This window comes from Zonotrichia albicollis, chromosome 10, assembly GCF_047830755.1.
Source record: "Zonotrichia albicollis isolate bZonAlb1 chromosome 10, bZonAlb1.hap1, whole genome shotgun sequence".
Lineage (NCBI taxonomy): Eukaryota > Metazoa > Chordata > Aves > Passeriformes > Passerellidae > Zonotrichia > Zonotrichia albicollis.
In genome coordinates, this window is record NC_133828.1 from 34,572,156 (window position 1) to 34,579,077 (window position 6,922).

General features: G+C 39.6%; 1 long non-coding RNA gene across 2 annotated transcripts; it reads left to right on the plus strand.

The window, feature by feature from the left end:
• The first annotated feature begins 2,430 nt into the window (after nucleotides 1-2,430).
• Nucleotides 2,431-6,347, plus strand: LOC113459056 (uncharacterized). Of its 2 annotated transcripts, none has more exons than XR_003379885.2 (3): nucleotides 2,431-4,607; nucleotides 5,799-5,926; nucleotides 6,050-6,347. It is a non-coding gene; the product is annotated as an uncharacterized LOC113459056 (long non-coding RNA). The 2 variants fall into 2 exon arrangements; XR_012582006.1 differs by having other exon boundaries at nucleotides 2,431-3,196.
• The last annotated feature ends 575 nt before the right edge of the window (nucleotides 6,348-6,922 follow it).

The window sequence follows — 6,922 nt, forward strand, 5'->3', positions numbered from 1 at the left end:
TCTCCCCTTCTGTGTCTCAAAGCAATTGTACCACACAAAATTCATAAGTCAAATCACATTAATTTAGGTCCTGGAGAATAAATCTCATTTTCAGCATTTGAGTCTTTATTCTTCAATGCAAAATGTTTGTGTATATTTTTTTTTTCCACACTTGTTAATATTTCATACAATTTTGAATATTACCACTTTGGCTAGACTAATTGTAGGTAAAATAGTTTATTTGTACTAATTTAGTGTGTACTTTTTCATTCTTGAACAGAGTGAAATATGAAGTAGAAGTAAATGATCACAAAAACCTGAAATTGTCAGTTTTATGTGCACCCCACTGATCTCTTTCAGAAGTTAGAGGGAGAAACTCTACTGCTGTGTTGCTCTTAGGAACAGCCTGAACGTTCAGCATCTCATTTCGCATGTTACTGCAAAAGGTGCATCAAAATGGATTTTTTCCTAGAAAGAAAAGGATTATTTTTCCTGTTTCTGCATCTCCTGAAGAGACCTGGCAGAGAGGGCTGCTCATTGGGATCGCAAGTATTAACAGCAATGGTGCCTCCACAACCCCAGATAACTCAATTCCTGTTCAGAAGTAAGATGCCTGTAATGCCAATGGGAACATTGTATGAAGTTATTTAATCTGTGGGCAATCAGGCCAAACAAATCCATGAATCATTCATAATCATTCCTACACATCTGCATTGCAAGAGACACAGTTAAGTACAAGGGAAAACATTACAGATGGGGGGAGGGTAAAACACAGAATAAGGTAGATCAGTACAACTGGCATGAAATACATGGGGTTTTAACCAGAATTTATTTTATTTGCTACAGGCCAAGTCCAAAAAATAAGTGGTTAGAGCAGAATTTGAGCTCCTATGTCTAAAACAGAGATAGTGGAAAAACCCCAGTGAGCTGTGTCTGACCTTGCATCATGCCTAGATTCCCAAACCACATTTCCTGTTTATACAGGAGCAATATTCTGCTGTACAGAACCTCTCTGTGTGCCTAGATCTGCACCAGTTCAACAGGGCTGGGCAGCTTGGCACTCTTTCATATCTTGGCTCAATCAGGAACTAAAAGCTTTGTGTTGCTTCATTCAGTTCCCCAGAGAGGCTCAGTTCAAGAGGTAATCCTCAAACCTCTCTAAAGGATGCCAATCAGACTGAGTCTTGACAACTGCAGCTGTACCTGTTCCCTCTGAAAGACATTTCTGTGATCTACTAGAGCAGGTAGAGCATTTATCCAGGAAGTGGAAGGTCTGAGCTCAGGGCCTGTTCTTTGCAGATCAGAGGTACCAGTAGCCATATTGATGTCTGGGTAAGTACTCACATGAAACCAGCCTCAAAGCTTGATCACTCACAGTCTCAGCTCCATCCCCTGCACAGGGCACTCCAGAGCAGGTGGTGAAGCTCTGTACGAGGATGCTTAAATGAGCACTGGTGTGTTCCTCTCAGATCTGACTAATGCCATGCCAGCAGAGGGGGCTGAAAAGCAGCTGAGAGGGTGGTGGTAGTAGCTGTGAATATGGCTGTGCCAGGGGCCTCCCCCTTCAGCATGTTCCTGCTGTTAAGGAAGCAAAAATCTACATACATCTAAACTATTTCAATATGGAAAGCTGATTTTTTTTTTTAAAAAAAAGAGGTAAGTTATCAATTTTTAACAGAAAGGTTCCTCTCAGCCTAGCAATAGCTACTCAGGAATTTGAATTTGCAGCTAACAGGTTGGTAGATATAAGCAGCACTGGCTGCTGGTCAACTCTCCGGGAATGCCTTCAGTGAATTCAGGTTTGGGAATTACCACTGGATGGCAATCGTGTGCCACAGAGGCTGTAACCACCTGTGATTTTATTTGGCTGCAAACACAGACGTTTTTCAAAGGCTTCCACTTCTTCCAAACACCATCATAGAGGTACTCCATGTAAGGCATTTTGTTTAATTTAGAGTTGCACCAGCATAGCTGGGACAAGAATATGAACCAAATGTTGAGAAGTGATATTTTGACTGTCAATTCAATTATTAAAGTTTTTGAACAATTTATGAGACAAAAATACAAGGAGCAAGAGCAGAGGCTCTGGCCATGAAAGACCAAGAGCACCCAGCATCAATTCTTCTGTGTTATTACAATCTACATTAAATTCTAATCACCAACCTTTAATGCCTTGTTACAATCCAGTGGTTTTGCCCTTAAGACTGCTGTATTATACAGTATCTAAAGGTACAAAGAATTTCTACTATGGCTGGCTTAAAACAGGAAGTTATCTTAATTCTGAAAGTCAACATTTGAAGTCTTTGTTTTAAAGTTTCCAGTCTATGTATTTAAAATGTTTGGAGAGTGTTTCAATAATTCCTAATCCCAAATATTGTTTTTATTTTGAAATATTTGAATAATGGCTCACTTTTTTAACATAGAATAATCATTCTGTAAGTCAACTTTTTTTTCAGAAAGTATTCAGGTTTTTGAAAAGGAATCAATTTTGGAATAAATCTGCATTGTTAAAAAGTGGTGATTTTTTCAGCTCTCTAGTGGAATAGAATCCTATTCCCGATAACTCTTTAGTAAAGATAACCCATTTGGTTTAATGTTCTCTGTGCTTGTTGTGTATCAATGGGGTGTATGGGAGAACACCAGGAAATTACTGCAAGTACTTTTGAACATCAAGGAAATACCTTCCTTAAATTTGTGGTTCTGCTCCTTTTATGTTGGTACTGATGGTGACAGCTCTTTCCCATTAAGAGCTTCAGTTCCCCAACCCCAGACTGCACAGTACTCTGAACATGAGGAATATCTGACAAGTTCAAGAACTCCTTCAGTAAAGTCATCTTCCCTACCTTCACTTTCACCAAAGCTATCACAAGAGCTGGTAACCAATTTAAGCTGAGGTGTTTTCTATTTTGGGCTAGTAGCATATCTCTGGTTTCAGCCAGGGAAGGAAGTGCTCAGAGTTTGATCACAGCCAGATCTTGTGATTTACTTGGCATAACTGGAAGAAGGAAACGATGTAAATATGGGCTAAAGCTTATTCTTGGGAAATGCACAGTTCCATGGACTTGAGATCTTTAATGTATATTTTTGGTTATTCCTTGCTGTCACTTCAGTTCTCAATTTGTAGTATGAGAATAATAACTCACAAATTCTGTGATGCTTGACAGAAGAGTTCCTTCCATGGGCTGAACGTACTCAGAGGCAAACCTGTCAGCACAGGGTAAGAATGTTTCAGCACGTCTTTCCTTCCCTCCCTGGTTTTTAATTCTAAATTAAGAATTGACTGTAATGGCTGAATAACACAGCAACCTGAATATACTTAGAGAAAGGGCTGGGAACAATTGTTTTCTCACATTTCTGCCCTTCTGTCTTTACACCTGATGCTGGGACTTAGAGAATTCCCAGTTGACAGGATAGTCTGCAATTCCAATTCACCTGTGTCTCACCCATTTTGGTGTATATACCCTTGCCATTCACTGAATAGCTGATAGCTAATTTAATTTTTAAAATCTATTTTGTGGCAATTCTCCAGCTCTGTGTTCTTGTTTGTGGTTTCTATGTATTAGCTATTGCAGGTATTGGTAGTTGAGAGAGATGTTCTTAAAGAAAAGTGACAAGCTCTAGGTAGCATAAGTGGAGAACTGAGATCCAGGGAAATAAAGGGATTTGCCCAAAGTCACATGCAAGGTTTGTGGCACTGTTAATCTACCTGATCTGATTATCTAAGGCATGTAGGCACCAATGCATATTTAGGTGCATGTATCAGCCACAGGAATGCTAAACTGGAGAAGTTAGTTTGGGCAAATAAAGGGGGAGAAAAGAAAGAATAAAAGGCATGCTTGGCACTACTTGAAGACTTTGCAAGAAATTTCTACTTTCCCATTCTTTGAATACTTTGGAAATACATAAACACTTGAGATCTGCATTTTAAAATGTTGTTTCAAGCTGGAATAGCATCTGTTAAATGCAGTTAAGAAACATCTGTTTTTCCATTCCTGGAACCCTGAGCTCAGGCAGCCGTTTTCCTGTCAGCTCTGCTGTGCAGCAGAATTGGTTCAATAGGTCATTCTGTTCTCTCCATTTCTTAGCTCTCAGTTTCCTATTAAAAAGATGGCCAACAGAATGAGGGGAAAGGAGATTCTGTGTAATGTGTGTATTGGCCTGTGAAAAAAAATCCATTTAGCTTCAGACTAGTTAGATAACTGGTGAGAGCAGAGTTATTAAGCATTGCAATGAACACCAGGGATTATGTGGAGCTGTAAGATTTATTAGCCCCCAAATAGTTTATCTTTCATCAGTGGAAATAACTATCTGATACAAATCCCACTGAAAACAAAACAACACTTCACACTGATGGTCACTGGGCTCTGGATCTGACCCTCTCTGGTATTGCTGATAGATGGCCTGCTGGAAACTGGTCACCAGTACACAAGATATTGGTTGCAACTGTTGTGAACTCTGATCTGAACAGCTCCAGACTGGATGCAGCAATTGGAGGGCCAGCAATGGTTGTATAGAACCATGTGTTCAACCATCACTCACTCCCGTGGAGTCAGTGTGAGAGCAGCTGGGAAGGAGAATCAGAAGAAGAGTTCAAAGGCCTCCTGTAGAGAAGACCGAAAGCATATTGTGTAGGTTTAAGTTCTTACATTCCCAGCTCTCTGTGCTTTGACAATGCCTTGGACAAACAAATACATTGTTGAGAACTGCATATTTTTTCCCTTCATCTTTTAAGAATAAGATCAAGACTCATAAAGGCATTTAGCTACTTATGGTCCCCCTGAAATAATCGGGCATTAAAAGCATGAATAACATTGAGATTGTGCACCATGATCTGATATTTAATTAGCAATGAAAATCTGTGTCGTTCAGTCAGTGGCAATTAGGTTACAAGTACACTGAGTTGGCAGAACCTTCTATATGTATCCTTACTGAAGAATGACAGTGCTCCTGTTTTGAAAACAACTGGGAAAGGACATGTTGTGACCTTCTGTCATGAACATTTTGTTGACAAAAAAAAGCCAACAGGCCATTGGAGGCCTGTTTCTTATATGGATATAATTTGGCATCACTCACATTACTTAAAAAGCAAAAGTAATCCAGAGGAAGGGTTTCTTTTTTTTTTTCCTTAGATGTGACTTTTCCCTTCCACTTTGTGAATTTAAAATACTGAGGAAGTGAGTCCTAATCAGAGGAAGAGTTTCCAAAACAGAATTGGAGATGCAGCACTTTCTGTGGCAGGGTCTTGCAAAGTGCTGATGGTATAAATTAACTGAGGAAGATCAGGAAACTTGTGAAAGGCAGATAGGGTGCAGGAAGGGAAAAGGGAGTTGAACAACTAGTGGGCAGTTGCAAGCAGCTTCCTGACACTATTTACTTGGTGAAACATTTTGTTTCCTCCAGAGCAGTGTTTGACTTTGCTTTCATCATTGCCAGTGTAAGTCAAATGCTGTTATTTATGTCATGTCTGGCTTACATTGCCCAGCATTCACAGTCTGATGCTGACGTGACCATTCCATGGCTAGACTGGAGTTATCTAAATCTACATGGTGATATGGTCCTTCCAAACCCCAACTAAATTACAGACAAATGTATGGATTCATTAAATAAGACCTAGCCTGACTGCCATGAGAGACTATGCCATTTTACTTCATGAATGGCAAAAAAATAATAACATGAATATGAAAAATGCTGTTGTCAATGTGTAGTTTGGGATGGAATGATGGCGGTTTCTGTGATGCCTGGGTTTCTGGTCCATTTTCCTCAATGCTATCTTAATCTGCATTCTTCAGTCTCATCTGATTTTTGTATTTGCCAAACAGGCATTTTTTTGTGCAAAAGGGGAGGCTCAGGTTGAATATTAGGAATTTCTTCACCGAATGAGTTAAGTTGGAGCGGTTTGTCCAGGGAAGCAGTGGAGTCACCATCTCTGGAAGTGTTCAAAAAACAGGTAGGCATGGCACTTTTTGATGTGGTTTAGTGGGCATGGCCATACTTGTTTGAAGGCACTTGATGATCTTGGAGGCCTTTTCCAGCCTGATGATTCTTGATTTTGTAATTTGTGTGAACACAGTTACTGGCGTTGTCTGTTTGGAGCACCAATATCTGGAACTGCTGTAACTTACAGAATCATACTCAGTGGGTGATTCAAACCACCGGCACCTGTTACAGGAAACTTATGCATGATGTGAACACAAACGTGCTTCTGCACTGCCCGAGTTCCACCTGAGTCCCGCTTTTCCTCATGGATTGTCTCCCACCTGGAGGTTTACGTAGGAACGAGGGACATCTAGTGGCTCGACAGAACATGGCAAAGGAAGATGTTCTGCCCCGGAGGTGCGTTGCTGTGCAAAGAAGACGGTTCCGTGAAAATTAAGCTAAAGACTGTCTCAGTAGTTGCAATGTAGTTTCAATATATGTAATTCCTTTAGCTAAGAGTCAAATAATCAGTGATGAGTTTTATTTTTTATTTTTTGTGTTTTTATCATCTTTGAAAATGTGGGCTAGCTTTGAAACTTACACAGGTTAAATGTGTTCAGTACCTAATTTCAGAAGGACATTCTCTTGCACTAGGAGAAGCTGAGATACAGCATATGTGGATAAGAAACAGAAGCAAATCACACAACACAGTCTTATATATTTTTTTGATCCCCTAAATGAACAGATTTACTTTATGCATGGGAATTCAGGATGTGATTAATTAGACTTAATGATACCTGATAGCTTTCAATGACAAGAAAGAAATGTGTAGAGCAGTTAAATGGAACTTTTTTCTTTCTCTGCAGTGTGTTTCCTATTTTAATATTTAAATAATGAGTTTCTTTAATAAGCAATCCACTCTGAGTCATGTTTTCCTCTCTCCCTTTTGTGCTTATCCTAACCAGTAACTGCTTGTCATCACAATAGCTTTTGTTACGAGAAATCAGGTGCACTTAAGAGAAGCAAA